We start from the raw sequence: 12,893 nt of genomic DNA on the forward strand, positions 1-12,893 counted from the left end.
GAAGATTAAGGAGCAAGGAGGAGTAAGACATGTCAGCTCTCCTTTATGAAGTTCAGATCAGAAAAGAATTTTGAACTATATGTACTTTGTTATATTAAATTTAGTTGGTATGGACTAAGAAAATGGAGTTGTACATGCTCTGATATGTTTTGTAAAAACAATATATTCTAAAACAATATAAAATATTCGTTTTCTTGAATAGTGGAGTTAAATTTTAACCAATTTGTTATGAAAAACATTTTGAAAAGTAATGTGACACCTCGGACTCGGATCCGGGTTAGATACAGGTTAGGGTGTTACATTTAATGGTATAGAGCTAAGGTTTAGTGGATTCTAGGCTTAAACTGAAGTTAAATGAGTTTTGAAATGTGTACATGCCAACTCAAAGTGAAGATTTTCTGATCTGATAGTATAAGGAGTGTGTTGTCTTGTTAATAGAATAAGATTGTTATATTAGATGTATAATTAAGATAGTTTCGAAGTGAAGTAAGAATTGATAGACCTGATGGTGGTAGCAATTCGCCTGCCCTGGCCAGGCAGGATGAAGAGATGACACCTCAGGAAGTGCCTTATAAGATCGAATGTTGTTTTCGGAAAGTTGAAAACACGTTAGAATAGTGTTAGATGGTCTTTACTATTTTGAATCGGAAAAGTAATATGATTTAGTTTCTTTATTTCGTGGATAAGATAGAATATGGTGGACAAGTGTCACCATAAGAACGTTAAAGGAACAAATGATGTGGTTATTATTTTAGAAAAGTTCGAGAATATGTATTATGTGATAAGTTTATCATATATATGAAGCAAGAGTTTATGAATTTGAAACAGGGGAATCGTAATGAGTATGGATAAGAGTACAATTTGATAAGTTGAAGAAATTAGTTGTATTTCATGTCAAAGGATCAAATTTGATGAAAGCCAGACATGCTTAAGTAATAGTGTCTGGTATTGGAAGATTAAATAAGGAGTTAAGAATGGATATGAAATTAAGTTTAGAATTGAAGGTAATGGATTGGATTAAAAGTTCTGCTAGCAATTATGTAAAGTGAAGTATAAGAATTATTTTAAATGGATCAAGTGATATAGATATTGTTTTGTAAGAGTTTAAGAATGGGTACATCGATGATTGGTTTATAAGATAAAGGAAGTTGTAATACTTGAGTTTGAACCCAGGAAATTGCATTATGAATGAGTAAGAATGTGAGTTTGACGAGTCAAATAAATTATTGCTGAGTTAGTTTTGACCAGAAAGAATGTATATGATTGGAAGAACTGTTGATGGTTGATAAAGTTAGATGATGATGAATATATTAGAGTTAAAGGATTAGAAGATAATGTCAAGTTAAGCTAACAAAGTATGGCATGAATTTGTAAATGGTTATATATTTTGATTATGTAAATGTGTGTATTGTGATTCGAATAAGGTTTTTATAAAGAATAAGATTTGTGCAAGTAGTGTTGACTATCAGAGTTATGGAAAATGCTATAAAGATGGATAATCAGGGATAAGTATAAGTGATATGAAAAGGGTATAAGAGCATAGAGGAAAGATATGGTTTAGTTATGTTATAAGGAGATCTTGATTATGAAAGGATTCTTGGTCAAGTAGACGTACTGAGAGAGATAAGAATGATTTATATGCATTACGGAAGTTTAGAGGCAGTTAATTGATGAGAGAATAAAATTTTGGTTATTATTGCAAGGCAATTAGAGTTTGATGAGTAAATTGATTGATTTATGATTTTGAGTGATAAGAACTGATGTTATTATCTACATGAAAGTAACATAATATAAATGTACAAGGGAAAAATTAATTTGAAGAATTGAAGTAATGAAAGTTAAGTTATTAAAGATAACACGAAAGATTAATTGAGGGGCAACATGAGAATATGAATAGGATGTGTAGACAATATCTTTATATATCAGTGCAATAAAAATTCAAGGACGAATTTCTTAAAGGAGGGGAGATTTGTAACACCCCAAAAATAAGGACTAGTGACTAAAATGAAAATTTTGAAAATTTGATTTCGAAAGATTGGAAAGTTCAGGGACTTAAATAGGAATACTTTTAGGATTGTTTAGTAAATAATTGATGGAGTAAAGGGTATAATGGTCATTTGACAAGAAATATTTTTATTTCCCTTATAAGAGAAGTAACCATGTGGATAAAGGAAGGAAAGAAAACTTTGGAGTTATCTTCTTCCTCCCGTGGGTTCTTGGCTAAAGGTGAGTTGGTAACCATGTGGATAAAGGAAGGAAAGAAAACTTTGGAGTTATCTTCTTCCTCCCGTGGGTTCTTGGCTAAAGGTGAGTTGGTCTTTAGCTGGTTAATTCTGTCGTTTTAAAGTTGATTTTGATTTATGGAGTGATAAGAAAGCTTAAGAAAAACTTAAGGTAGCTTAAAACTCAAGAATGAACAAGATATAAGAGATTTGATAAAATGAGTTTTTGAGTGAATTATTGAAATAGAAGGAGTAAATTGATTTTGTAGTAAAATTTGACTTGTCATCAGTCGAAATAAGAAATTCAAAGTGTTAGAAACAAATTTAGAACATGTTAATAAATTGGTAAGAATCATAGTTTCCAAATTTAAGATAGGATATTGGATATTAAGATGAGTTAAAGTGGGATAATGTTGAGTTAATTGATCGACGAAATAACCAAGAGGGGGGATGAATTGGCAATTAAAATTTTGGTGGAAGTTTTAACAGAAAATTGAAAATATTTGCACAGCAATTTAGAGTGCTTCGACTTTCTCAACAAAGTCTACGTCCACTACCTTAGCTATCCACACTAAGATTTTCCACAAATTCACTAATTTGTCTTTCTTTTGAGGACAAAGAATAAACTTACAACTCCCTCAAGAATTATACCCAATTCTGAGAATACTCTCTCCAAGGTAGCTTAAAACTCAAGAATGAACAGATAGAGATTTGATAAAATGAGTTTTTGAGTGAATTATTGAAATAGAAGGAGTAAATTGATTTTGTAGTAAAATTTGACTTGTCATCAGTCGAAATAAGAAATTCAAAGTGTTAGAAACGAATTTAGAACATGTTGATAAATTGGTAAGAATCATAGTTTCCAAATTTAAGATAGGATATTGGATATTAAGATGAGTTAAAGTGGGATAATGTTGAGTTAATTGATCGACGAAATAACCAAGAGGGGGGATGAATTGGCAATTAAAATTTTGGTGGAAGTTTTAACAGAAAATTGAAAATATTTGCACAGCAATTTAGAGTGCTTCGACTTTCTCAACAAAGTCTACGTCCACTACCTTAGCTATCCACACTAAAGATTTTCCACAAATTCACTAATTTGTCTTTCTTTTGAGGACAAAGAATAAACTTACAACTCCCTCAAGAATTATACCCCAAATTCTTGAGAATACTCTCTCCCAAAGACAAAATTACAAATTTGCAAACTTTACAGAAAAACCTCACAAGGTAGATTGTTTGCACAATTCTAGAACAAGAAAAGAACACTCAAGAATAAATACAATTGAGCACAAATGGTGTTCTTGAAAGTAAAATGAATATTGAATGGAAATAGGCTTGAATAGCTCAAATAAGCTTGAATAGCTCAAATAAGTTTAAGGCTTTCTCTTTTGTTTCTATAGCTTCTCTTATTGATCAATGGCTTCAAGACTTGTATAAATACACCTTGGATCAATTCTGAACGTTGGGGATCATTGGTGAAGTTAATAGAGTCGTTGTGGTGTGAATACCTCTTAAGAAATCTGTTGGGAGCGTAGGGGTATCGGTACACCTTCAAAGGGTATCGGTACCTCCCGTGTAAAATTCAAATATTTCAACCGTTATTTTACCAGGGGTATCGGTACACCTATGGCATTCTGTTTTTCTTGGAGCCAAGTTTAAAATGAGGGGTATTGGTACATTCGGCTATGTATCATGACCTAGGTATCGATACCCTATGGGGTATCCGTACCCTTATTGCATTCGAAATTTGAGGGGTATCGGTACATCTAAAGATTGTATCGGTACCTCCATATTTAAAACTCATTTTTGGCTCGATTATGATTTGAAATACTTTGTAAAATTGTTTCAAAAATTTTTAAGATTGAAACACAAATTACATTAGTAAGGAGTAAAATTTACATTTGAAAACTTGGAGTAATATTTTTTATATTCGAATAATTGAATCGAATATATAATTTTAAATCGAATATAAAATCTTAAAATTCAATCTTTAAAATTCATTAACACTTTACTTGTTATATCGAAACATTAAAATATTTTCAACAATCTCCCTCTTTTTTATATAACAAACTTTAATTAATTTAAAGATTTTCTTTTTGAAAATCAATTTTTGAAATCAATTTTGAAAAATTACTCCCCCTTACTATATTATTCTCCCCTTTTTGTTAAATCAAAAAGACTCTACTAAAATGTTTAAACAAGTTTTTAAGGAAAATAGCCAATTGATTTATATAGATTTAACTGCTAAAATCACAGTCAAGAGAAATGTTAGCCATTAGTCCATAATCAATATTCATAAATAATGTGTAATGGTTATTGGTCATAATTTATCTAAGATGTAAATGATGCATAATTTAACATGAAATTCAATTTAAGTTCAAATAACTAATAATCATTCAATATTCAAACAAACCAAAATCAAGCAAATCCAAACACCATAATATAAAACATTCAAAACAACCACAATATTCAAACATTCAAGTTAACCATCCTAATTCATCAAAATGTTTTAACAATTGTTTTAAGTTCAAATTCAACACAAGAAAACTAGCAATAAAGATTAGTCATCCATAGATGGATCGGGAGGAGGAAAATGCGCTCGTATAGCAGCCATATCAAATGTAAGCGCATCGACCCTTGCATTGAGTTCGTCAAAACAAGCTTGAGTTGCTCGTTGTTGCTCCTGATGTTGTGGCAGCGGCTGGGACTCAAGGGATGCAAACCTCATCAAATGTCTCCATGAACGATCGAAATATGGAGGCATCTGACTCTCTTGCTGAGATGCTCATCTATGCTAGGTTAACGGGATCATCGACATCCCGTAGAAGTTCTTCAAGCTCTAGATCAGCAGCTGAGTTGGAGCTAGCACCCGGGTTTTCTAGGTTGAACAACCCATTGATAAGGTTGGCTTTGAAAAACATATTACTCAGAAAACAACCGTAACTAGAGTTTCTATGCGTTTAGAAGGAAACATTATTTACGGTTTCAATCAGTTCAAAAGATAATTTGTGACAGGTTTATTTCTTATTTTTTGGATACAATGTATCCACCATATGTCAAGTGCTCTAAGAGTAGAATATTTTCCTTCGGATGGTCAAAACCACTAAGAGATGATCAATGAAGAAAGTGTTCGTGATGATCTAGAACACTAGTACTCGACTTGGCTTTAAAGAGTATCCACTATTTTTGCTCATTATCTAAGTTGCTATCATAGACCAAATGCATTAGCGATGGAGTCTGAGTCAATATGAATTTATTGGCCTAAAAGATAAGATCGAATACCTACAGTGGTAATTTGGGACTCGTTTTGGACACAAACTGCATTGGAATAAAAATGCAACGAGTTGGTGGTAAACAACTGGTTCGAGCTGAAATAGTTTATCAAGTTTCCATGTTCAAGGGTAGGAAGATATTTAACATTCATATCTATCATGGCTTGAAGAGAAGGAATATGTTCTTCCTGAATTTTATAAGACTCAAAGAGGTGAACAAACCTAGTGTAAAGATCTCTACGGCCAGGTTTGTTAAACACGAGTTTCGTATAGTCATCTCGGGTTCATTGGGTTAGGATTGGAGGTGGGTTTGGTGATCGGTTGATCGAACTCGAAGATGTCCTAGGTCTTTTAGAGTGATACAATGTTTTAAATCGAAATGGGAAAAAGGATCTGTAATTTAAAAACACATGTATGCAACAATGTCAATCCCAAAACTCAATATGAGTCCTCAATATTCAAGGTTCTCTAAAAACTAATCCTAATGGACAATTTTGAAAACCATTGAAAAACTAAGTTTGAAAATCATTATATAGTTTTCAAAACAACATAATTAAATCAAAAACAACAATTTAAAACAAAACAATTTTTTATTATTTCAAAAATTAAAAAAAATTGAGAAATTTGTGTTTTGATGATGAAATTAGTTGTAGATTCTAGTTCTAAACTACAATCTAACAAATACCTGCTATCTATTTTGAACTAGAACTAACTAGAACTAGTCTTATGTTCAAAAATCAATAAAATGGTGGTTTAGAAAAATTGCCTTGAAATTTTGAAGATTGAGTGAGATTTGTTGTTGTTTGCACGATTTTGATGATACTAGCAGGATTACTGTTGAAAAACAAGTGAAATCCGACTTTAAACCATGATTTTGGGTAAAATGGAGATTTGGGGTTTTGAGAGTAAAATGGCGAGGATTTTATGAGAAGTTTGGGGAAAAATTTAGGATTTTAGGGATTTAAAGCCTAAACCCGATAGGGGGTATCGGTACCCCTCGAGGGGTATCGATACATATTCAAGGAGTGTATCGGTACACATTCAATATGTATCGATACACGTATCGGTACCAGGGTATCGATACCTAGTGCACAAAATTATCAAAAATCTGCATTTATACACTTAGAATGCTAAATTAATCAGCTCTAATGGTATTGGCAACTTATATTTTGAAAATTAAATATGTTCAATCAATCAAATCTACCCTTAAAATTTATTTGAACATATTATTAATTTTCACTAAATATCATAAACTCCCCCTAACTATTAACATAGAATGCATTCAAAAATGTTATTTTTATAAGCATTTTTTATTTGCTAATTAAAAGTGCTAAAATCATTTTAAACACTAAGTCAAGGTAGGTCAGTTGAACCTTATTCTCTTCTAAGTGTCCAATATTTCTTTGTCTAAAGGTTTTGTAAAAATAGCTATTTGATGCAAAGTATCTACAAATTCTAGAACTACATCTCCTTTTGTGACATAATCTCTAATAAAATGATCTAATTTTAATGTGCTTAGTTCTAGAGTGTTGGATGGGATTTTTAGTGAGACAAATAGCACTACTATTGTCACACTTTATAGGAATGGTACGAACTTCAATTCATAGTCTAAAGTTATTGTTTCATCCATAAAACTTGGCGCAACAACTACCGCTTAAATGTATTTCACTTTAGTGGTAGATAATGCCACACTATTTGTTTCTTTGAAAACCAAGAAATCGTCATATTTTCTAAGAATTGACATGTACCAGAGGTGTTTTTCCTATCTATTTTGCATCCTCCATAATATGCTTCTGAGAAGGCATGCAAGCTAAAGCTAGAGTCTCTAGGATACCAAAGTCCTAAACTAGGAGTGTCCTTATGGTATCTAAAGATTCTTTAATGCTTGTAAATGAGATTCCTTAGGGCATGATTAAAATCTCACATAAACAAACACTAAACATAATGTCAGGTCTACTTGCGGTTAGATAAAGCAAAAAGTCAATCATAGACCTATAAAGTTTAACATCTACACATTTACCTCCTTTATCTTTGTCAAGCTTTGTAGATGAGCTAATTGGAGTGGCTTGGGGTTTGACATTTTCAATCCAAACTTATTGAGCATGTCCTTGACGTAATTTGCTTGATTTATGAAGATGCCATCTTTTCTTTGCTTGATTTGGAGCCCTAAGAAAAATGAAAGCTCCCATCATGCTCATCTCAAATTCACCTTGCATTAGCTTAGAAAATTATTGGCAAAGAGCATCATTAGTAGAACCAAATATTATATCATCAACATAAATTTGAACTACTAATAAATTTACCTTTTTATCTTTAAAAACAATGTAGTGTCAACCTTCCCTTTTGAAAAATCTTTTTCTATTAAAAAGTTTGACAATTTCATACCAAGCTCTAGGAGCTTGTTTTAAACCATAAAGAGCTTTTGTCAATTTAAAAACATGATTTGGAAATTTGAATCTTCAAAACCAGGAGGTTGTTCCATATACACTTCTTCTTTTTAAAATCATTTAAAATGCACTTTTAACATCCATTTGATATAATTTAAATTCATTAAAACATGCAAATGCTAATAACATTCTAATTGCATCCATCCTAGCTACGGGAGCATATGTTTCATCAAAATTTATTCCCTCTTCTTGAGTATAGCCTTGAGCAACAAGTCTAGCCTTTTTCATCACTATATTACCACTTTCATCAAGCTTATTTCTAAATACCCATTTAGTACCTACAGTAGATTTATTACTAGGCCTTTCAACTAATGTCCATAGTTTACTTCTCTCAAATTAATTAACTCTTCTTGTATAGCCATAATCCAATTTTCATCATTTAATGCTTCTTGGAGATTCTTAGGCTCTATGCATGATATAAATGCAAAATAATTACATACGTTCCTAAGAGAAGATCGAGTAGTTACCCCTTTTGATGAATCACCTAAAATCTCACCATCTTTGACATAGTTGTATTCTCTTGGGTACGAAACTTCTCTTTCTTCAATGGTCAGATTCTTAAAGGCCTCTTGAGTTTCCTCATCCTTCAATTATTCCTTTGATGATGGTTCTCCAACGTCATGTGCATTTACAATACCTACATCTTCATCAACACAAAAATTCTTCCTCAGAAGAGGATTATCATCGAAAACAACATGAATAAACTCTTCTACCACTAAAGTTCTTTTGTTAAATACCCGATAAGCTTTAGAATTTAAGAATAACCCAGAAAAATTCCTTCATCACTTTAGCATCAAATTTGCCAAGGTTGTCTTTACCGTTGTTTAAAACAAAACATTAACATCCAAAATGATGAAAATAACTAATGTTAGGCTTTTTATTTTTGAAAGTTTCATATGAAGTTTTCTTTAAAATAGGCCTAATCATTACTCGGTTGATTATATAACAAGCGGTATTTGTGGCTTCCACCCAAAAATATTTTGGGAAATTATTTTCACAAAGCGTGTTTCTAGCCATTTCTAAAGTTCGATTTTTCCTCTCAACAACTCCATTTTGTTGAGGAGTTCTAGGTGCTGAAAAATTATGACTAATCCCATTTGAATTACAAAAATAAATAAATCCAATATTTTCAAATTAAGTATCATGATCACTCCTAACACTTGAAATTGAGTAACCTTTTTCATTTTGGACTACTTTTGAAAAATTGATAAATGTTCTAATACTTCATCTTTAGTACTTAAGAATATAACCCAAGTATATCTAGAATAGTCATCTTCCAATACAAAACCATATTGTTTTCCACCCAAGCTAATAGTCCTAATTGGCTCAAAAAGATCCATATGGATCAATTGTACTACTCTACTAGTGGATACATCATTAATGGATTTAAAGAAAGCTCTCTTATGTTTTCCTTTAGCACATGCATCACATATTTTATCTTTATCAAATTTTAGCTTTGACAAACCCCTTACTAAATCTCATTGAATTAGTCTTTATAAAACACTCATGCTAGTATGTCCTAGTCTCCTATTCCATAACCAACTATCATGTTCATCCTAGGCAACTAGGAATAAATTAGTCATATTTATAGAATATAAATGCACCATGTATATGTTTCCTATTTTATGACCAATAAGCATAATCCGATTAAATGAAATGTCAATAACTTTACAACCATTTGTTTCAAACAAGACATTGTATCCTTTATCGCATAATTGACTAATACTCAATAGATTATGCTTTAACCCATTCACATATAATACTTTTTATATTTGTATGGAAGAGGTATTACCTATAGTACATATACATTCAATGTAACATTTTGAGTTGTCACCAAAGGTTACCACTCCTCTATTTTTTTTCGTTAAGCTTTATAAACCGGCTCTTGTCTCCGGTCATGTGTCTTGAGCATCCACTATCAAGGAACCATGAGTTTGAATTTTTATTTTGTGTCTTGTAGCAATGCTCATTTTCCTACGAACATAGATTAATTTTTTTATTTTTGGTACCAAATCTTTTTGGGTCCATATTCATTAGTTCCTAAAATCATAGTCTCCTTGGGTATCCACTTATTTAGGATATCATTATCTTTAGTACTATAGAGTCTTTTAGGAACCCATATACTCCTAATGATTTTACCATTAGAGGTTCTTTGGGGACCTTTATGATTGTAAAATTTAAAATTTTTCTAATATAGTTGGATTTTGAACTTTCTCCTTTTTCAAAATGTTTTGTTCCAACTTTATTGAAAAAAGCTTTAAGATCATCAATTTTCTTTTGATGATTGTCATTCACTCTTGAAAGTAAGTTATGCAAATTAGTATTTTCTTTTCAAAATCTTTGATTTTGACTTGCAATTCTTTGACCTTACTTTCAAGTTCAACGTTGGTCTTGGATATGAGATCTTTTCGGTTTTTAATTTTGAAATATATTCTTGTATGTTGAAAACAATTTCTCAAAATCCGAAGCCAACCCATTGTATTCCTCTAATAACTCATCAAAAGAATAATCTTCTAAATCAAATGAGTTAGAGGTTCCCTGAGAATCTTCCCATATGGCCATCAAGCACAAGTTTACTACTTCTTATTCCTCTTCATTTGATGATTCATCATCACTCCAAGTAGCCACGCGTGCTTTCTGTTTCTTCTTAGAATGACCCTTCTTCTTCAACCGTGGGCAATCGTATTTGACATGCCTGGACTTTTTGCATTCATAGTAAATGATCGTGTCCTTCTCCTTTGGTTCATTTTTGAAGCCTTCATTTGTTTGAATTTTCTTCCTCTGTTTGGCCTCATTAATTTTCTGAACGTTTGGCAAATAATGCCATTTCTTCATCATCGTCATCGTCATCAGAATCACTTTCATCTTTTGTGGATTTGAGAGCAACTCCAACATTCTTCTTTTTCTCTGTCTCCTTCTTTGTCTCGTCCTTCTTCTCGAGGTCTACCTCATCTTGAATTATATTTGCATGAGGAGAGAATCAAGAGTTAAAGACTTTAAGTCTTTAGCTTTATCATCGTTTTCTTGATTGCCAAGATTTTGGAAGAGAATAAATTATCTTCCTTACAAGCTTCTTATTTGGATTTATTTCTCCAAATGCTTTGAGGATGTTGATAATCACTGAGAATCTATCCATCATAGCTTTGATGTCATCATCTGGTTTCATCCTGAAATTTTTATAGCTTTGAGATTCTTTTACCTCGTTAGTGCCTTTATGAGTGACTTGTAGTTTATCTCATATCTCCTTGATGGTTGTACAAGATGAAACTCTCCCGTATTCATCTGGTCCAAGTGCACAGAAAAGAATACGGATAGCTTTTGAGTTAGGCTGGAATAATCTCGTCTTCTTCACTCCACATATTCGATTTATGGGTGGTTCAGAGTATCCATTCATCATGATTTCCATGCTCCCATGTCACTTGCTTGAATGAAGTACCTCATCCTATTCTTCCAACAAGCATAGTTAGCTCCATTGAAGAAATGAGGCTTGTCGACAGGCTGAGAATCAATAACGAAGTCGAAGTTTGATGTAGAGGCCATTGATGACTTCAATATCGATTGATCTCTTCCCGAATCTACTCAAGAGGTGGTAAAACCCTCAAATGAGTGTAGCTCTAATATCAATTATTGAGTTAATTGATCGATGAAATAACCAAGAGGGGTGAATTGACAATTAAAATTTTGGTGGAAGTTTTGACTAAAATTTGAAAATATTTGCACAGCGATTTAGAGTGGTTTGACTTTCCCAACAAAGTCTGTGTTCACTACCTTAGCTATTCACACTAAGGATTTTCCACAAATTCACTAATTTGTCTTTCTTTTAAGGACAAAGAGTAAACTTACAACTCCCTCAAGAATTATACCCCAAATTCTTTAGAATACTCTCTCCCAAAGAGAAAATTACAAATTCGCAAACTTTACAGAAAAACCTGTCAAGGTAGATTGTTTGACAATTCTAGAACAAGAAAAGAACACTCAAGAATAAATACAATTGAGCATAAATGGTATTCTTGAGAGAAAAATAAATATTAAATGGAAATAGGCTTGAATATCTCAAATAAGTTTAAGGTTTTCTCTTTTGTTTCTCTAGCTTCTCTTATTGATCAATGGCTTCAAGACTTGTTTAAATACACCATGGATCAATTCTGAACGTTGGGGATCATTGGTGAAGTCAATAGAGTCGTTGTGGTGTAAATACCTCTTAAGAAATCTGTTGGGAGCATAGGGGTATCGGTACACCTTCAAAGTGTCGGTACCTCCCATGTAAAATTCAAATATTTTGACCGTTTTTTGACCAGGGGTATCCGTACCTATGGCATTCTTCTTTTCTCAGAGCCATGTTTAAAATGAGGGGTATCGGTACATTAGGCTATGTAATGATACCTACGTATCGGTACCCTATGGGGTATCTGTACCCTTATTGCATTTGAAATTTGAGGGGTATCGGTACATCTGAAGAGTGTATCGGTACCTCCCTATTTAAAACTCATTTTTGGCTCGATTATGGTTCGAAATACTTTGTAAAAATTGTTTCAAAAATATTTGAAGATTGAAACACAATTTTACATTTAAGTAAGGAGTAAAATTGATATTTGAAAACTTGGACTAATATTTTTGATATTCGAATAATTGAATCGAATATAAAATCTTAAAATTCAATCTTTAAAATTTATTAACACTTTATTTGTTATATCAAAACATCAAAATGTTTTCAACATATAAGTTGGTTAAAATAAGTGTAGTTAAGTTTGAAGGGCTAAAAGGAGGTATATAAGAAGAATTAAGTAAGTTTGGGTGAATTTTTGGGTAAGAAAATTGATTTCTGGGCTATGGGTATCGGTACTACTTTATGAGGTACCGATATCTCAAGAGTAAAAATAAAGAAGTCATTCAAGGGTATCGATACCTAGGAAGAACAGTATCGATACCCAGGGTACCGATACCTTAAGGAA

The sequence above is a fragment of the Hibiscus syriacus genome, unplaced genomic scaffold (assembly GCF_006381635.1).
Source record: "Hibiscus syriacus cultivar Baekdansim isolate YM2019G1 unplaced genomic scaffold, ASM638163v2 tig00009023_pilon, whole genome shotgun sequence".
Classification (NCBI taxonomy): domain Eukaryota; kingdom Viridiplantae; phylum Streptophyta; class Magnoliopsida; order Malvales; family Malvaceae; genus Hibiscus; species Hibiscus syriacus.